The sequence below is a fragment of the Notechis scutatus genome, chromosome 9 (genome assembly GCF_049901735.1).
Source record: "Notechis scutatus isolate UNSWTSFEM ecotype Mainland chromosome 9, rNotScu1.2, whole genome shotgun sequence".
In the NCBI taxonomy this organism is placed as follows: Eukaryota; Metazoa; Chordata; class Lepidosauria; order Squamata; family Elapidae; genus Notechis; species Notechis scutatus.
In genome coordinates this window covers 3643233-3663804 of record NC_142017.1, presented here as the reverse complement: position 1 = coordinate 3663804, position 20572 = coordinate 3643233, and positions in this window count along the sequence as shown.

Here is a 20572-nt window from a genome sequence, read left to right as displayed (position 1 = left end):
TTGTAAAACATTCCTACACTTGTTTCCAAGTTGTCATAAGAAAGCGGGGGGGGGTATTGGTTCTCAGACTGGAGAAGCATACGTCAAATAAACTTAGAAACCTTATCTTTAAAAAGATAGTTGCTAAGCTACCGGAGCTTTTTCCCACAATTTTTTTTTTTAAATTGGAGAACGTGATAGATGACACCTAGTCCTTGCATGTGCTTAATTGGAGAAACTGATTCACGGCACACCCGGGGGTTGGGGGGAAGCAGGCTCACGGGTGACTGTAATTACGTACGCCAGAATCGGCTTCACACAGGTCACGCCAGTATGCCGCTCCTAATGAATTCTTTGAAGTTTTTTGAAGTTTGGCTCAAGGCTCATGATTAGAGTGGTAGCTGGAATCCTGATAGCAAGCCAATTCTGGCATGGGGATGAAAAAACGATGGTGCCCTATACCACCCCTCACCAAGTTTTAAATGGCCCCAAACTCTGTTCCAAAAAGATTGAAATGTTTGGATATTTTTTTCAGGTGTTGGGTTGGGATGAAGGGTGATACAATGGTGTGTGTGTGGAGCGACTGACCTTGGGAGGCCGGGAGAAGTGATGGTAACCTAGGGATAGATCAGATTAAGAGACAGCCTAGCCCTGTATCACAGACAGAGAAGGAAATTCAGAATAACTTCTCAGGCTGTTAAAAGAGACAGCAGGAGATTTGCACTTTCAGACTTGCAAGATTGAGTTAAGGCAGCTTTACAGTAAAATAGGATGAGCTCACCTGGTCCCGTTTCCTATCTGGTCTATTTCTGAAGGCTAGCAATATGTTGATAGGATTTTAGTATGTTTGTGGATCTCAACCATAGTATGTTTGTGGATCTCAACAATAGTTTTGCAGTTACATTTACTTGAATTTTGGTTTTTGTATAGTTATGGTTTTCATTATTGTTAGTTGTCCAGAGTTGGACACGATAAAAAGCACAGTCATCCTGTAGATGAAGGAATGACCCCTGCCTGGATAAATGGCCTTTGTTTATTTTCTTTTGCTCTTTGCTTCCTTCTTCTTTTTTCTCCCTCTTTTTGTCAAGGGTTCCTTTTCGAATTTAAGAGTCTAAATTCCCTTTCTTTCTTTCAGTTTTGTTTCAGACAATCTGGAAGCGTTCAGGTCGTTCAAGGATATTGCGCAAGTAATAATCCCAAGACATATTAAAAAAGGGGGGAGTGGGAAATGACAATTTGTTTCAGTCTGAGACTATTTTAATTCCTAGCCATCTTTCCGGGGAGGGATCCTAAGCTGGGAAAAAAGTGGATATGTTTTGACCTTAAGACTGAGGACAATCCAGAATTCAACCCCAACGGCTTTGCAATTTCTAAAGTGAATACACTGTGCTTGTCACTTTAATAAACATTGGTGCTGCAGGCTTATTTCAGAGTGATGGAAGCTTCTAAAGTTTATAGGTTATTTTAAGTATTTCCCCCCCTGAAGGAATAGAGGCTGATTGATTAAATTGTCATTTTTTTTCTGTCTCACTTTTTTTTTTTGTTGCACTCGTGCGTTGTTGTTGTTTTACCATAGTTGCTGAAATATATATATATCATATCCTGGTATTTTTAACCATGCAGTTTGTTTTTTAAAAAAAAGACAGCTTTGGTGAAAATAAGTCAAGGGAGAATTTTTAACTGGAGGATTACAAGACAAAAAAAGAAAAAGAAAGCAATCCAGTCCAAGCTCTGGGTAAGGATTTTTCTTTATGCTATTATCTAGTGCAGTGGTCGCCACTGGTGGTCTGTGAGAAAATTTTGGTGGTCCACAGAGAAATGTCACTCTCAAAGCAATTAATCCAAGCTGTGCAGGAACACAAGGCTGCACTGCCCACATGGCCCGTGGGAACACAAGGCTTGTGTCGTTTGCATTGTGAACAACATATGATAAAAAAATGAATATAGAAACAATTAAAACCTGATAACACCACTCAAAACTGTAATCCTTCCATCGTCCTGATAGTGTGCAATTTCTCTGGATTGGACCCTCATCAAAAATGCAAGCATTTAATAGAATAGAATAGAATAGAATAGAATAGAATAGAATAGAACAGAATAGAACAGAATAGAATTCTTTATTGGCCAAGTGTGATTGGACACACAAGAAATTTGTCTCCAGTGCATAAGCTCTCAGTGTACATAAAAGTTATAAGTGATAAATCATGATCATAGTCATCATAAAAATACATTCATCATGAATCATAAGATACAACACTTCATGATAGTCATAGGGTACTAAATAAGCAATCAATATAAATCGTACTAGGAAACTAAATAAAACAATATAAATCATAAAGATGCAAGCAACAAAGTTATATCCATAAGTAGAAAAGGAGATAGTCAATAGGAAAAATGAGAAGAATAATAGTAATGCAGCCTTACTAAATAGTTTGACAGCCTTGTGGGAATTAGTTGTTTAGCAGAGTGATAGAATGGGGGGAAAACCATCGTTTTGTCTAGTTGTTCTGCTATTCAGTGCCTTATAGCGTCGTTTTGAAAGTAGAAGTTGAAACAATTTATGTCCAGGATGTGAGGGGGTCTGTAGATAGTTTCACAGCCCTTTTTTTTGATAGTTCATCTACCCAAAAGAGGTACCCCCAAAAGGCGTTCAAAGTTTAACTAAGTTGCCTGAGCTATTTTACCGAGCACCAATTCTTCCTGTTTTTCTAAGCTTCTACTGTGGGGGAAAAAAATTGATTGGATGTTGCACTACACGGCGTTACTAAATGTGAAAACTACTGCAGCGAGACACTATGATGGATCACAGCTCAGATCTGTCATGGCAAATCCTGTAGCTGCTAACGCTTGGTTAGTTAGAGACTCTGGAAATTGCAGCCAGAGTCTGGGGTTCTTATTTGGGGGAGGGGTGACAGGGAAGGGGGTTTATTCTTTAAAAGAAGCAACTTCTAATCAACTTAATGGATTTTTCTCTCCTCCCCTGTGTATGTATTAGTGATTGTATTGCCATAAACAGCAAAACTAACTGAAGGTTAGCTTTCATTAAGCAGTGACAGAACGCTTTTCTGTACTTCTGGGATGATAATGAGGGTATTGTTGGAAAATTGGACGAAAAGTACAAATTAATGGATATCAGAATGTGGCATGAATATATTTATTGCTCTTGTGTTTTGGCGGTTGGTTGTCTTGAGCACTGAACCTTGCTAGCCACTCAGCGTTGGTAGGTTGTGAGTGGGAGAGCATTGTCACTTGGTGAAAATAAATAAAAAATAAAATAGTGTTCCTTCTCGGAAATAGAAGAAGGCCCAGGGGACTCTTCCCCACCCATGCAAATTGACAATTTACAGCAAATTGAAAAGAGGTTAGACAACAAGACAAAAAAAAAAAAAACACCAGCAAGAGATTTCTCTTAAAAAATGAACAGAGGGAAGGTATCAAAAGACCCCAATAGTGCCAAAATTTCTGTTGCTAAGTGAGACAGTTGTTAAATGAATTGTGCCCCATTCTGTGACCTTTCTTAGAGGGGATGCAGTGGCTCAGTGGCTAAAACGCTGAGCTTGTCGATCAGAAAGGTCGGCAGTTTGGCGGTTCGAATCCCTAGCGCCACGTCTCGGAGGGAGCTCCCATTACTTGTCCCAGCTTCTGCCAACCTAGCAGTTCGAAAGCATGTAAAAAATGCAAGTAGAAAAATAGGGACCCCTTTGGTGGGAAGGGAACAGCGTTCCGTGCGCCTTTGGCGTTTAGCCATGTCGGCCACATGACCACAGAGACGTCTTCGGACAGCGCTGGCTTTTTGGCTTTGTAACGGAGATGAGCACCGCCCCCTAGAGTCGGAAACGAGTAGCACATAGGTGCGAGGGGAACCTTTACCTTATGACCATTCTTTCCACTGCTATTAAGCGAATCACTGCAGCGTTAAATTAGTAACACGGTTGTTAAGTGAATCTGGCTTCCCCATTGACTTTGCTGGTCAGAAGGTTGCAAAAGGGGATCATATGACCCCGGGAGACTGCAACCGTCATAAATATGAGTCAATTGCCAAGAGTCTGAATTTTGATTGCGTGACCACGGCTGCAATGGCCATAAGTGTGAAAAACGGTTATAAGTCATTTTTTCAGTGCTGCTGCTGTAAGGTCGAACAGTCACTGAATGAATGCTTGTAAGTCAAAGGACTACCTGGAATGGCCTGCTGGGGAATTCTGGGAGTTGAAGTCCATGCAACTTAAAAGTTACCAAAGTTCAGAAACACTGGTCTAGTACAGTACCTCATGGCACCTTTAAGATGGGTGGATTTCAATTCCCAGAATTCCCTAGTCGGAAATGCTGGTGTGATGACCCAAAGGGGTATGGCACAAAGGCAGCACAGTCAGATAATCAGCAGGAGTCCCTTTATTAGCTCCAACTTTGCCCCCAATGTCCTGGTTACCTTCTGGCTGGAGAAAAACTCTCCCAGGAACAGCCTTTGGCCACAGAGAATCAAGTCCAAAATGTGGTCAACAAAAAGTGTAACTATAAGTCCAATCAAGTCAAAAGTACAGGAGCAAGAATTCCAGATGTGACGGCATGGCAATAACTCAATATGGTTGAGAAGATGCCAGGAATACAGATAAGCAAAGTCAACACAAGATAAACGCATATTTGTTCTCAGAAGATGCTGCACTCAGCTTGAATCTCTTTTAAACTCTCTTCCCAGGTGTGGCTAATGAAGGGAATCAGGGCCCTTTCCTCCCCCATAAGCCATGCAACCCATGTTGCTCTCTTTTCTGTTCCTCCCTGCGTGCCCTAGTGGAAGAGGGGGTAGGCCTAGGTCTTCTTCTGAACTCCCTTTCCCTTGTTCTATCTCTTCCTTGCTCTGCCCAACTGGACTTTGCCCTTCCCCAATTTCCTCCACAGCCAACAGCACCACACTCCCACTTCCTGTCAGCTATTCATCTTCCTCCTTGGATTCAGACTCCAACAGGGGCATGACAGCTGGCTGGGGAATTCTTAAAGATGCCAAGTTTGAGAAACATTGTCTTATGATATTGACGTCTTCTCTGGACTAGCTTGAAGGGCTCGCAGATTGCTCGCTATGTCACTTTTATCTTTTATAAAGACGTTCTTTGTATTGCCTCCAATGTATTTAAATATTAAGAGCCATGTACAAAGCAATTCAAGTCTCCAGCCTACCTTGTTCGCCTTCTGAGCTTAAAACCTTCAGATCTTTCACTCCCTCCCATCCTCTTTAATTCAAAGTCTTGATTCCCAGCCAAGGTGGGGACGACTTCCACAAGCAACACCTGGCGCCTTATTCTGCGCCGTGGCTCCAAATCATTACAGGGATTGTAATGAAGTTATTGTTTGTTCTTTGCGGGCTTAAAAAAAAAGCAGCGTGTGAGACCTTAAGACATCACTTATGATTAATAAGTGACAAAGGGCTACGATAATTAAAAGACTGTTCGGCAGCCCCACAATTCATTGTTTAGGCTGTCATATCGGCTTCCAAATCCCAACCTGAGGTATGAGAAATGTCTCTTCCAATGCCAGACAAATGGAAGTTTGCAGGGGGGGGGGGGGAATTCATTTTTTTTTAACTTAACACAGAATTTTGACAGAGCCAGGCTGATTAACATTTACAGTAATTGGATTATATTAAGGCAACTTAACACTAAAAATAAAAATGAAAATGATTGTTGTACGAGTAGCAGAGCCTCTTTTACTCAGGTACATGATTTCTCCCACATTTTTGATAGATAGATAGATAGATGATAGATAGATAGATAGATAGATAGATAGATAGATAGATAGATAGATAGATAGATAGGATAGGATAGGATAGGATAGGATAGGATAGGATAGGATAGGATAAGGATAGGATAGGATAAGGATAGGTGGATGGAGATAGGCAGGCAGGCAGGCAGATAGAAGAGAGATGATAGATGATGAATAGATAGGTGATAGATGATAGAAGAGAGATGCTAGATAGATGCTAGATAGATGCTAGATGGAGATAGATAGATGCTAGATAGATGCTAGATGGAGATAGATAGATGCTAGATAGATGGTAGAAGAGAGATGATAGATGCTAGGTAGATGCTAGATAGATGCTAGATGGAGAGATAGATGCTAGATAGATGGTAGAAGAGAGATGATAGATGCTAGGTAGATGCTAGATAGATGCTAGATGGAGATAGATAGATGCTAGATAGATGATAGAAGAGAGATGCTAGATGCTAGATGAAGATAGATAGATAATAGATAGATAATAGGTGATAGAAAGATGAAAGATGATAGATAGATGAAGATAGAAGATAGAAGAGAGATGATAGATGGAGATAGATAGATGATAGAAGATAGATGATAGATAGATAGATAGATAGATAGATAGATAGATAGATAAATAGATGATAAATGATAGATAGATGAAGATAGACAGAAAGAATACTTTATTGTCACTTTGAATGTAGACTAATTGGCATACATTAAAATGAAATTACATTGCATTATGATCCATGGCACCATCAGCCAGATGTTTAGATTGGATTTGGCACTTGAATTCTTCCCAAGGACTTTGGTGTTAACCTTTCTGGAGATAATTGTGGCAAAAAAAAAATATCATAAAAAGGGGCAAAACTCATTTAACAACTGCCTCGCTTAACGAGAGAAATTTAGGACCCAATTCGCTTTCGTATATCGAGGGCTACCTATACAATAGGTCTAGAATTTCAATTCAGAAAATCATTTTTGCCAGCAAACATGGAAAGTACCCACCAAAGCTAATGTACAGAACAAACCAAAGCACCATCCAATGTGGCAGAGTTTCTCGGGAACGACCTACCATACTATCCTAAAAATCCACTTTGCTTTAAAAATAATCGAGGCGAACAAATGCCCATTCTTCCTCGCCTTAAAATATGTACAGATTCATTAAATGGGCAGGCAGCCCGGCCATTGGTAATAGCAAAAACTTTTAATTTCCCACTCATCGTTATCTGCCTCTCTCAGTCTGCTCCTCCATTCTTGTGCAGCAGCAAACAGTACGGTGAAAATAAAGGAGAATGGAAAGAAAGAAAAGAAAAAAGAGAAGGGATTTTTCCGACAGTCTTTTCAAGACATCCGCCAATGTGTTGGCTCCTTCCTGCCAGAACCGTTCCATCTAGGTCTAAATGTACTCAAACTCGCTCATTTTGTCATTTGCAGATAATGAAGTTTAATTGGGACAAAACCCATTAAGCCGATGGCACCGATCCCAGGTTTTTGGTTTTTGTTTTCAACGGAGGCCAAGTTGTTCCTGTTGCTTGTTCTTGTTGTGGTTCACCAGCAGCCGGTGTGGACGGCAGAGGTATCAGACAGTGAGGACGAAAGGGAACCAGTCAGGACTGGAGAGGACTTGGATGAGGGTCCTGCATCCAATGCAGGGATGGGGCCAGGACCATCTGAGAGTGGGGTGCTGCCTTTGGAGCCTCCGGAGTCTGGCAGCAGCGAGGCAGAGGACCCAGGGGAGCCTGTTCCCAGTGCACGTGTGCACAGAGCTGCTGGAAGGCGAGAGCAGCTGAAGCAGAAGGGGCGACTCGGGAGTAAGGCTGGGAGGTGATTGCCCCTCCCATAAGGGATAAAAGTCAGACCTCGGTGACAAGCTTTGCAGGAAGCAAAGCAGTTCAGTAATTCTCCGACTTCTTCGTGAAGCTCTCTACTCTGGTCTGTTTTTTCTGGGTTTGGGGTTGATTTATGTTAAGCCTTAATTGGACATCTGTTTGTCGGCAAGCATTCGACAGCACTGAAAAGTGTGCTCTTATCTGGAGGAATTGTGTAATAATGAGTTTTGGTTGGGAATGCAAGTAATTCCCAGTGTCACATTAAAATGGGTTTTACTTTTAAAACCAGTATTGTGTTAGTTTGACGAAGCCTGGGTCAGAACACTTCTATGACCACGTTTGTGTATTCCCCTTCTTTAGCTTCCAAGGGGGATTTGCACATTGCAACACTTGCTAGCTCGCATGTCGGAAAAGCCGCAGCATATTTTGGGCACATCCAATGAAGAAAGGGAAATTAAAAATTATTTAAGGGCATTGGTTGATTTTTCTTCAAGCAATTCCAAAATAGGTTTTAAAAGAAGAGAATGATGTCATGATATGCCAATACAGGTGGTCCTCAACTTACGACCACATGTTGCTAAGTGTCACCATTTGTTAAGGGAGTTTTGACCCATATTACAACCTTTCTTGCCACCGTTGTTGAGCGCAGTTGTTAAGCAAGTAACATGGTCATTAAGTGAATCGGGTTTCTCCATTGACCTTCCTTGTTAGATGGTCGCAAAAGGGGACCATGTGACCTTGGGACACTGCAGCCATCATAAATGTGAGTCTGTTGCCAGCTGCCTAAATTTCAATCACCTGACCATCTTTAAGTGTGAAAAATGGTCATAAGTCACTAGAGTTTTCTAACTGTTATTCTAAAATAACCATGTTTTTTATATATTGGCTCAGCAATAACTGACTGATGCCAGAAGACTCTAAATCACTCATGGGAATATGTCCAACCTTAAGAGTACCTGAGAATCCCAATGAATCAATTTGTTGAATGAGAATGTTAATTGTGTTCTCCTTGTGCTGTTCTTGGATCCTGTTTAAGCTACACTACACAGCTAGAGCTCTGGGCTACTGAATAGAACAGAGAATTAGAGTTAAGAGTTAGAGTTTTAGAGTTAGAGTTAGAGTTGGAATTAGAATTAGAGTTAGAGTTAGAATTGATGGAAGGAACTTTGGAGGTCTTCTAGTCCAAACCCCTACTTAGGTAGGAAACTCTGTTATTTCAGACAAATGCTTGTCCAATCTCTTCTTAAAACCTCCAGTGTTGGAGCACCCACAACTTCTGGAGTCAAGTTGTTCCACTGATTGATTGTTCTCACTGTCAGGAAATTCCTCCTTATTTCTAGGTTGATTCTCTCCTTGTTCAGTTTCCATCCATTATTCCTTGTCTGGCCTTCAGGTGTGTTGGAGAATAGCTTGACCCCTTCCTCCTCTCTGGGGCAGCCCCTCAAATATTGGAAGACTGCTCTCCTGTCTCCCCTGGTCCTTTTCTTCACTAGACTAGCCGTGCCCAGGTCCTATATCCATTCATTGTATATTTTAGTCTCCAGTCCCCTAATCATCCTGGTTGCTCTTCTCTGCACTCTTTCTAGAGTCTCAACATCTTTTTATATTGTGGCTACCAAAACTAGATTCCTGGCCGTTCGAAATTGCAAAAAGTGACTTTTGATCGTTTTTCCTCCCTACAACCCTTGCAGTATCCCCACAGTCATCTGATTAAAATTCAAGTGGTTGGCAACTGACTCATAGTTATGACGGCTGCAGTGTCCTTGGGTCGCTTTTGCCAGCTTCTGACAAGCCATGGGGAAGCCAGACTCACTTAACGACCAGGTTACTCACCACTGCAATTATGATATTTAACAGCTGTGGTGAGAAAGGTCATTAAATGGAGCAAAGCTGACTTAATAACCCTCTTGCTTAGCAACAGAAATGTTGGGCTCAATTGTGTCGTAAATCGAGGATTGCCTGTATTCCATTAAAAACAACTGGCCAGCTAGTGTTGATCTGTCCTTGGTCCTGAATGCTCAGCTTCCAAACACAGCAAGAAGTTCTTCTGCTTCTAGAATACTTTGAAGCCCCATTGTGAAAGTTTACTTAAGGATAAACATCCAAAAGTCATCCAGATAATGATAAAAATACAATAACAAAGTGAATGACCTGATTGATGAATAAACAGTCTGCTGAATATGTTATTGTATGCGTTGGCAGTGGATGATGGTGGAGGGAACACACCCATGTAACTTCTGAGATCATAGCAGTTCTCTATACAACATTCACAGGCCCTGATAGCACATTCACATAAAAACTAAAACAGGCATCTTTGAATTATGCATTCCCTTTTGCTTAATAAATATACCTCTAACAACCTAATGAATTTCTGTATAAAAGCTCCATTCTAGAAGAATATACATATATATTTTACTGGTGTGAACTACCTTCCTGGTATTTGTCCAGTTTTAATTTCAGCTTAAATAAATAACACATGACAGCAGGCTGGAAGAAAGATAAAAGGTGTATTTCGTATTCTTAATGGAAATAATAACTGCTTTAGTCAAAACTAAATTTCCAATTAGTTTCGGTGAAACAATATTATGCCTTCTTCTTCTTTTTTTTTTTACAGGCATGATAGCTCATTTTGAAACCTCATTTTGATAATATAGAAACATTTCCAGAACTCTTGTCTGCAATGGAAGAATCACAATTACTGATTTTGCTATTATGTCTGAGGGTTCATCCAGAATGAAATAATCTCTTCTTAAATTATTTGCTTGTATTTTAAACAATAAAGGGAAAGAAAGAGGAATCAATTTATAACCATTCTTCAGTTGAGTTGTCTGTCTGGAAACAACTTTATATTCAACAATTGGTTAATGACCAAAGGATATTATTTGCTAACAAAACTACTTTCTAAATGATTACACTTTGTTTTAGAAAAATAACAAACCTGGATTGTTTTCTTCTTCAAGCTACTCATTTGATTTATTCTGTATAAATATGTTTGAAAGAAGAAGAATCTCCTCCTCCTCCTCCTCCTCCTCCTCCTCCTCCTCCTCCTCCTTCTTCTTCAGACTTGGTTAATTTATGGAGGGTCCTAATTGCATTTTATATATTGTTCCTGAGGTCATGAAAATATTTCTTCCATGAAGTTTCTTGAGAGAGATCTTTGCTGTCTAAATCCCACTAGACTTTATATTAGCATACCAAAATCTATGTTGCACTCACCTTAAAAGGCAGGCAGGCAGGCAGGCAGGCAGGCAGGCAGGCAGGCAGGCAGGAAGGAAGGAAGGAAGGAAGGAAGGAAGGAAATCAGAGGTAATAGAGAACTGGAGCCTTTCATGATAGAACAAGACTTTTAATAATACTATATAGCAACATGATGAAGAATTCAGGTGAATTTAGAGAAGGTGAAACAGTGTGTTAAGTCAAAGGAAAAAAATGACATTAATAAATAGATTTATCTGATTTAAAAAAAAACCTACACGTTACAGCGTTTGCTGCCTGTGCATCTGTGTTTTATGCTTGCTGAAAATCAATTCAGATTCACAGCTGGGCAAACAGTGAGGAAAGTAAATCTCAATGTGTCTACAAATATTAAAGAAAATCATATTTCAGCTTGTCTCTGTTTGCATCTCACTTGTCCTGTCTTTCAATGTTCTTGAGAGTGAAAATTCATGGAAAAGTTCCAGATTGGTAGTCAAGTTTCCTACTGCATTTGCTTAGAATGGGACCACTAAAAAAAGTATAGTGGGAAAGAAGGAGAAATGGTGGTAGTTTATTCAATAAGCAGAGGACTAATTCCATAAGGGTAGAGAGATCGATGTAGCAACAAGTCCTCCTGAATCAGAAGGACTGAAAGGCAGTCTAAACAAATAGCATGGCTGAAATTCACTCTCCAATTTCCTGAAAACTTCCTTCCTTCCTTCCTTCCTTCCTTCCTTCCTTCCTTCCTTCCTTCCTTCCTTCCTTCCTTCCTCCCTCCCTCCCTCCCTCCCTCCCTCCCTCCCTCCCTCCCTCCCTTTCTTCTTTCCTTCCTTCCCTATCTTCCTTTGTTCCTCTGATTTCCCTTCCTACCATCTTTCCTTCTGATTTCATTTCCTTCCTTCCCTTTTTCCATCAGCAGAATGCCTCTACTGCTCTGATCTCTAAAGCCCCCCCACCCCTTCAGATCTGACTATTTTTAAAAGAAATCTTGGCATTTGAAAAATGCGATAAAATCTTCCCCTCCATAGGGGGAAAAAGTATGCTTAAATAGCATTTAGCAAAGGAGAGCATTGTATGCTGTACAGTTACCAAATTTTGTAGTTCTTCACAGTGGCCCCACTTGGTCTACATGGCCTTGGCTTCATCCACACAGTGAAATCTATCAATGCCCAATGCTACAAGGGAGTTTCTTTTCAGAAGCTGGCTTGTGGCAGAGCCTGTTGCTGATCAGGCCAGTCATGGCTAAGAGGCAGAATCTGGATCTTCCTGCACCTACTGTAGTCACCTTACCAGATTAACAGAGTTGGAAGGGACCTTGTCCAAACCCTACCCAAGCTGCAGACCCTACTACATCATTTGTGTCAAATGGCAGTCTAACGGCACCCTTCTGGGACTCATAGATCCCATGTATGTGATATTAAAATAAAGAAATAAGTATGTTATGGTTACCTGTTGGAGACTGAAGCCCAGTTCTTAAGGTCTACAAGAAGTTTGGACAAAGGTGTGTGGTTTTTTTTTTAAAGGAATCGAGTTTTATTTTCCATCTTCTTGTAACCTGGTAGCTATGGAGATAGAAAGGGGAAAAAAGTGAGATGCTCATTTGAAAAGATGGGGGCGGGAACCAAAGAAATGTGATGGAGGGTTGTTTAGAAGAAGAATGGAATTTAGAACCACTGTACAATTCAGGACGTATCACTTGCCTTGGTCTGAGCAATCCACCTCCTCTCTCAGTATTTAGCATGGTCATCTTCTTTTGAGTCTCCCTTTTGAACCCGAGTAGCAGCGAATAAATGCTGCTGGTGCCTCCAGGATGGCTCACTAGGGAAAAGCAATCGCCATATTGAGAAGTACTTTCTCATTATGGGTAATGGGATGATGAGCTTTTAAAAAATGATGTCAGACACTTGTGTCTAAAAGCTCTCCGCCCAAGTAAGCTTTGTTAATTCAGAGATAATGCCTGCATGAGAAATAATAAATTTAGCACAAAGGACAGTTACTTCCTGAAGGACGTGCTCAGCGATGTTTCCATATGGACAGTGGCGCAAAAAAAGAGAGAAAGAAATACAGGGAAATCAGATTATCATTATCACTACTACTATTATTAGTTGCACGCAGTTGGTTTCCATTGAACGAGGGAGTGTAATTGTTGAATCAGACCCATCAGTCCCTGAAAGCAAACAAGCTAGTAAGTAGCCCACTTAACGAGGCAAATGATGTTGGTAATCATTATTATTTTTTTCCCCACACTAAGAGTAACTTTCATGTCAACCCATTGTGCCACTTGTAGCAATGCATGGGGGGAAAACAAAGGTGGATGTGTTTAGGGATGTTGCTAAGGGCGACTTGTGTATAAGTACACTTTTTATTAAAAGGGGGACTTCCTGAATTAATTGAAAGCTGTGTTTTTTTCTTTAAAAGCTTTGCTCTACCAAAAGGTAACCCAATTAATCAGGCAACAGTGCCCCTCATTTCTTCTCCTAGAAGTTTCAGCTAAAGAAAACTAAACCATAGATCTCTCTGTGTGTCAATCTTGCAACAGTCCCAAAGGTGATTTTTTAAAAAGGCAACTGGATTTTCTTTGTTTTTCCTTGAAGATGTTTGGCTTGTCATCCAAGAAGCTTCTTCAGTTCTTGCAAGTATCTTGCAACTGTTTTAAGGCTGTATATACCATTATAAGGACAAGCAAATCTTTTGGCTGTCCCATTTAACTCTGGTGGAGGTGGTATTCAGCAGGTTCTGACCAGTTCTGGAGAACCGGTAGAGGAAATTTTGAGTAGTTCGGAGGACCAGCGAATACCACCTCTGATTGGCCCTGCCCCCATCCATTCTCTGCCTCCCATCGAGTCCCAGCTGATTGGCTGGGTCTTCTTTGGTTGCTGTGCACAGGAGAATGGAGCTGGAAAACAGGCTAGTGGGGTGGGGAGGGAATGGAGATTTTACGGTATCCTTCCCCTGCCACGCCCACCAAGCCACGCCCACAGAACCAATAGAAAGAAAGAAAGAAAGAAAGAAAGAAAGAAAGAAAGAAAGAAAGAAAGAGAAAGAAGCAACTTCTGACATTTTTTTTCAAGTGCAGCTGAATATGAAAAAAATTACAACCTTCTTTCTGAATGTTTCAAGTCATTTTATGTGTGTGTGTAGGTCTAGGTGTGTTCGGGTCTTTTCCCATGTAAGATTAAGAGTATCTTGGCGACGTTTCGGCGAGGTCCCACTCGCCATCCTCAGGCTGGTGCTTTCAGCTTTGTGCCAGTGCAAGCAGTGTGTGATCGGAGCTGCCGTCTCTCTATAAATACTGGGGGGGGAGGGGGGGCTGGTGTGCTGGGCTGGTTGGCTGTGCTACTGCCTCCGATCACACACTGCTTGCACTGGCACAAAGCTGAAAGCACCAGCCTGAGGATGTGGGACCTCGCCAAAACATCGCCAAGATACTCTTAATCTTACATGGGAAAAGACCCGAACACACCTAGACCTACATACCTGTACCTGTGAAAATCTACAAATATATATATATATATATATATATATATATATATATATATATATATATATATATATATATATATATATATTTGTTTTCTTAATTTTCATGGGTACTTACATGTATGTTATTCAGCTTTGTTCAGGTATTTTCCCACGTCATTATAGTTGTGATTTTAAAGTTGTAGCAACGTTTCAGCAGAATCTCATCTGCCATCATCAGGCTTCTGTATTGTGTTCGTCTGTGAGCCTGATGATGGCAGATGAGATTCTGCCAAAACGTTGCTACAACTTTAAAAGCACAACTATAATGACGTGGGAAAATACCTGAACAAAGCTGAATACCATACATACATACATACCATACATACATACCGTACATACATATATATAAATATATATATATATGGAAACAAAACTGGCTAAATTCTTCTCTTTAATCCAAACAGTCAATTTTACTGTCTCTACCAACTTTATTGCCTGATTCCTCTGTATAATGTAAGGCAGCAAAGATTTTCGTAGAGTCCACTTTATCAGTTTGTGGGTGTGTCAGTGTTCAGAATAGTTGGAGAGCAGGCAGTTATCTCTTTCAAACATGTGTTTTCTTTGGAGTATTAAAAGTCTATTTTGATTCTCATCCTCCTTCTCCAATGTTACTGAAGCAGACAAATATGGAGAATAATATACATTATTGATTACATGAATTAGAGTGTCTTTTAATGAGCACTTAGCTCATAATTCTGACTTCGCCGTGAAACATTTTCCTCTAAAAACCTTGAGCTTAATCAGAGTAAATAGAACTGATAGCATAAACCAACAAATAATGAGCATACAGCCAACCTAGAACGATCAATGAAAAATCGTATGTCTGTATTTTTAATGTTTTTTAATGTCATGTAATTTTAATTTTAATATTTTTAGAAAAAAAGCTTATTAATTGTCCCATTTTGTTTATACTGGTCTATGACTACAGTAAATTGATTTGATGGGTGGGCTGCAGGGGAGGGAGAATCATAGAAGGTTAAATAACTCACAAAATGATACATGGAGAAGACAAATTGTTGAAAATATACAGACTTTGCCCGCAGTCTCCTAGATGCAATATTGATTTTAAAGATTAACAATATTTCTAGAGTTTGTGGTTGTCAAAAAATTAAGCCAGATGTCCAACTATCCAGCTGTACAAGTCAAATAAAGCTTCAAATTAACATCCCAGTTGAAACAAATGTGTCTTTTGTTGCATTTTTAATCCTGTTAGAAGCTCTGGGGAGGTTTTGTAATGCTCAACACCAATCTGCAGTCAACAAACAAATAAAACCCAGGTTGGATTAATGGATTTTGTTTCTCCGTTAGGAATAGAGAGGTGTGTGTTCGTGTAATAGGGGTGAGAGAATCCTCTCTTCTTTCAATGGATCTGGCTAGCAAAGAGGGAAGGAAAGAAACACAACATATTTATTATGAATAGGTAAGAAGAAGAGGTTACCCATCCCTTTAATATTCAAGAAGGAGTAAATGTGGGTGAAGAAAGCCAGAAATTGTTTTCCTCTTAATGGAAGTGCTTTACTAGACATTTGGAAGGAGATGAAGAAACAATGGATGGATGCGTAGAGAAAGAGAAAGGAATTTCTAGCTACAAATATCTAGCCAAAAGACTTATGACATTAGGGGTCCTTAGTGCACTCTGAGGTTGATTAGTTTTCTTGCGGATGTTTCTTTTCTTTTATAATGCTTTAGAGTTTTTTTCCATGTATACATATTACCAATAGTTATTAAACAGTGCTGTGACATTATATATACATTTATGTGTCCTATCAAAACTTACAATACATAATACTTTCATACCCTCTTATTTATTATATACATTATTTACATTTTCTATTCTTATATCTATTGTCAATCCAAGTAAATCATGTTTCCCATACTGCATTGTATTCTGTGTCTGTTTTCCCTTTTAATTCCATAGTTACTTTATCCATTTCCACACACTCTAATTTTTTTTTGATTATTAAGCCTTCAGGTGGTATGGAGCTTTTCTTCTAGTACTGATCATATGAAATTCTTGCTGCTGTTAATATATGTAGCATAAGATTATTTGTCTTTCTGTTTATATATATATATATATATATATATATATATATATATATATATATATATATATATATATATATTATTATTATTATTATTATTATTATTATATTATTATTATTATTATTATTATTATTATTATTATTATTATTATTATTATTCCTAAGAGGAATAATTCCGGGATAAAATCAATTTTTGTTTTTAGTTAACTCTTCTAACCATGTTTGAATCATTTTCCAGCATTTTTTTCGCTTTGGGGCATGTCCACCAAGAATGAAAGAAGGTACCTTGTTGTTGTCCACACTTCCCACAATTTGGTTTTAAATTTGGGTAAATCTTAGCCAGTCTTGAGGGTATTTCCTTACCCAAACTAGGTAACATCAGTGCTAGTTTAGGTAATGAAACACCTACAAGAAAAGAACCAAGTTCAGAGAGCACCAAGGACCCCTCATGTCAACCCTGAGTTATAAATATTCTTCTTTATTAGTACTTATGACATTGTCCTAGATATATTCTGAAGAATTTCTATTGTATCAGAATGCTATTTCCCTCCTTCGCATGTTCTGTAGAATTGTAAAAAAAAATGAAAACGAGCAACTATTATGTAGGAGCCTTACATTTTTAGTAGTTTGTCCACCCATTTTCCCCTTCAGTTGTGTTAACTATTAATTAATTAAACATATAGCCCACCCATCTCATGGATAAAGTGACTGGCACTATATTATAACACATTCTAATTTGTACAGTTGCTGGGTGCCTTCCAAAATTCACTTTCTGCCCATACTTCTAATATTTGGTTTTTGTCAAGCACCAGGGAAATCGGGAGATCCAGACAGTTCAAAGGAATATAAAGATTTATTGCAAGCTTAACCTCTCTACAAGTTCTGTTCTACTTACGGTCAAGGAAGGAAAATGAGCAGGAACACGTTTGACCCCTCCCTCAGGTTTAGCCTGATCATCTCCTACAGTTTCAGTAGACTACTTTCATTAATGTATTGACAGTCCACCTTTTCCTAAGAGATATATTTGGGCACATGCATTTCTACAAGTTTCCCAAATTCAGAGACGTGCATGTTTTAGCAGAAGATATTTTATTTTTTAATTTTATCCTGTGGTTTGAAAGCATAAAAGTGTCAACTTGTAAAGCATTCCTGGCTTGCTTTTGAGTTGCCATAAGAAGGAGGTGGGGGGAGATCTGATAGAGCAGTTTGTTGCTATGACCAGAAGCACATTCCATGCATACCTTTCTCCAGATTGTGTCTCAAGTTACCAAGCCCAGCTGGAGATTCATGACACATCCTGGGAGGAGGGAGGAGGCTCACCCAGGCTCATAGGTGAGCAGTAATTTACGTAGGGCAGAGCCGACTGCTCTTGGGAAAAGTGCCGACATGTTGGTCCTAATAAATAATTGGATTTCTTTTGAAACTTGGCTCAAGGCTCATGAATTAATTAGAGCATCCGTTGGAACCTTGACAAAAGGAAAGTTTGCATTTGGAAGGGAAGTAATTATTTTTCTCCCCATGCCAAGGTCTCAAGTAGATTTAAAACATACTAGAACACTTTTTCAAAGGACAGCAGGGAAACTGCAAAACTGCACATCGCATTTGTTCTAAATTGTAGAACCACATAAGCCAAGTTCAGAATTAACTTGGGGTGGAAGGAACAGGTGACCGCTCTCCCAAATAAAGGTTTCGCTCCAGCATTAATTAAAGCAGCCATGCTTGTTCTGCTTTATCTCTGGTTCCTTCTTGCTTCGTCTAATTTCAGCCCGCAAATAAATTGTTAGAAGCTGCACAACTGCAACAAACAATCCCACTGTTCCTTTTAGTACAGCAAGAGCAATGTATTTCAGCGACTGTTCAGCACTCAGAACTTAGGGAGAAATAGAAATTGCCAGGGACCTTCATGTTTGAAGAAGGAATACAATATATTCTGGCGTGGGATGATGCCCAAAGAACGAAGAACTTGCAACCTGGGTCACACTATTGCAAACCTCCTTTTTGACTGCTTGAAAGTAGTTTCAAAGCTAGACATAATTAAGGCCAGGCAAGCTTTTGACAAGGTTTAAAAAAGATTTAAAAAACACAACTGGGGGAGAAAAATGACACATCAAACAAAACAACTGTCCTGAAAATGCCGGCGAAGAGTCCTAATTGATTGGAATATCCCTTGACTCAAAATATTCTAATTGCATGGGTCTGCAATCCTTTGTCTGTGTGCTAATCTAACAGAGCTAGGGTAGCTATTAATCTTCTTAATGGAAGTAGTTCACCTGCTGCAAATTAGTTATTTGGACACAAAATTGTTACTACATTCGGCGGGGAGGGGAATTACTTTTCTGGTCTAGCTAACTTTGAGAAAGCTAGGAAGAAATGATGTACTCAGAGAATAGAAGAGGTGAGGTGACTGAGTGGCTGGCTAAAATGAAGCTCTGTCAGGACCTTGGAGAGCTCCCTGAGGTTGATTCCAGGTGAACTCAACTTAAGTCTACCATGGCCTCAACAATGCCTTGCATTTTTGGAGTGCATCATTTCTAACCTTGGCATCTTCTAAATGTGTAGACTCCCAGAAATTATACTGGGGTGGAGAGCTAAGGGATAGCCAGTGATGCCGTATGTGTCATGATGTCATTCCACAAGTGAAGCAAATGATGTCATTGGTAGCAATCACTTCCCGATGTCCTGATGCAAAATATTAGAGAGCTGTAGAGACAACAGAATGTGCAAAATATGTCTTTAATCAGAAGACATTATTGGGGAAGGTACCAGAAAACAGAAGACAATGAGATCTAGTCCTGCCTTAGACATGAAAGCCAACTGGTTGACTCTGGGCCAATCCCAGGAGATGGTGAGTTCTAGTCCTTTCTTAGGTATGAAAGCTGGTTGGGTGATTTGGGGCCAATCTTTCTTTCTCTCAGACAACCCACCTCACGACTTTGTGAGGGAAGAAAGAGGAGAAAGGAATATTGTATATGTTCACCAGTTCGAGTTGTTTGTTAAACTAATAAAGGTGGTATGTAAATTAATTTTTAAAATTAAGTTGGCTGCCTGACTATAATAACCCTGAGGTATATGAGTAAGACAAGGGAAAGACTAGCTTTCCATGTAGACCAGACCTGGATATAAACTACACAGATTTGACTGGAAGACTGTTAAACTAGGTTATAGTAACAGTGACTTGAAAACTTGACTATGTTTTCTCTTCCTTCTCTCTCTTATACTCTTATACAAGGGTAGAGTCTGCTTGAGTTCCTTCTCATAGAGTCCAGCTAGTATCTCACTTCACAAACTGAGTATCTGTGACGTCTCTATCCATATTCTTCTCCCGATATTTCAGCCACATTTGACTTGTATTGTTGTTGGGCTCTTTGTCTGAACTGCAAAACACATACATTTAACAGATTTTTCTCTCACGTTTTTTTTTTTTTTTGCTCCTCTCCCTGTGAGAAAAGTATATAATCTTACATTGCATTCCTTTACATTCAATCTAGAGAATAATTGTTGTTTGGTCAGAGGTTTTAATTTGTTCTGGGAGTGTGGGGGAGGCACTATAATAAGCTGAAATCAAAATCAGGAAATGAGAGATCTTTGTGATTTTAGTTCTTTCAACCTAGTCACAATTGCATTTGGATTGTGGCCCAAATTGTTTATTTTCTCCTTTATCGTGAAGGCAGTTTCAAACCTCATCCACCAGGTGAGATTTGATCGTTTCTTTTTTAAAAATTTAGAAATTATGTCAACATCGCAGGAACAGAGGTATTGCTTACCTTGATTAACCCTAAAGATGAGAAATCATCAACGAACCTTGAATGAAAACAATTAACAGACCCAGGAAAGGCCTTTGTAAAACCTTAATTTTCCTGCAAGCTTTCGGTTTGACAGTGGGATCACTTCAGACAGCCATGGAAATAAATTAACAGTGGATAGGATTAATTCCGAAGGAGGCTTGGAAGGCAATGCAGAATGAATCCAAAAAAAACAAGACAGAGTGAAATAGATTTCAAGTAGTTTTATACACATCCTTGAATATTTGCAGGCAGTAAATGAGATCATAAGATTTGCATGCCATAGTGGAATCCAATTTGTGCCATTCATTTTTTTCTTTCTTCGAATCTATATAATTCCCCCTCCCAGCCAACCACTAAGAAGAGAAGATGCTGTTATTTTTAAGTCCCTTAAACCCCTGGTATTCCTTGGGTTTACCCTCCTGCTCACAAGAGGGACCGTATTTGTGGTGAGCAAACCCTGCATTTCTAAAGCTCC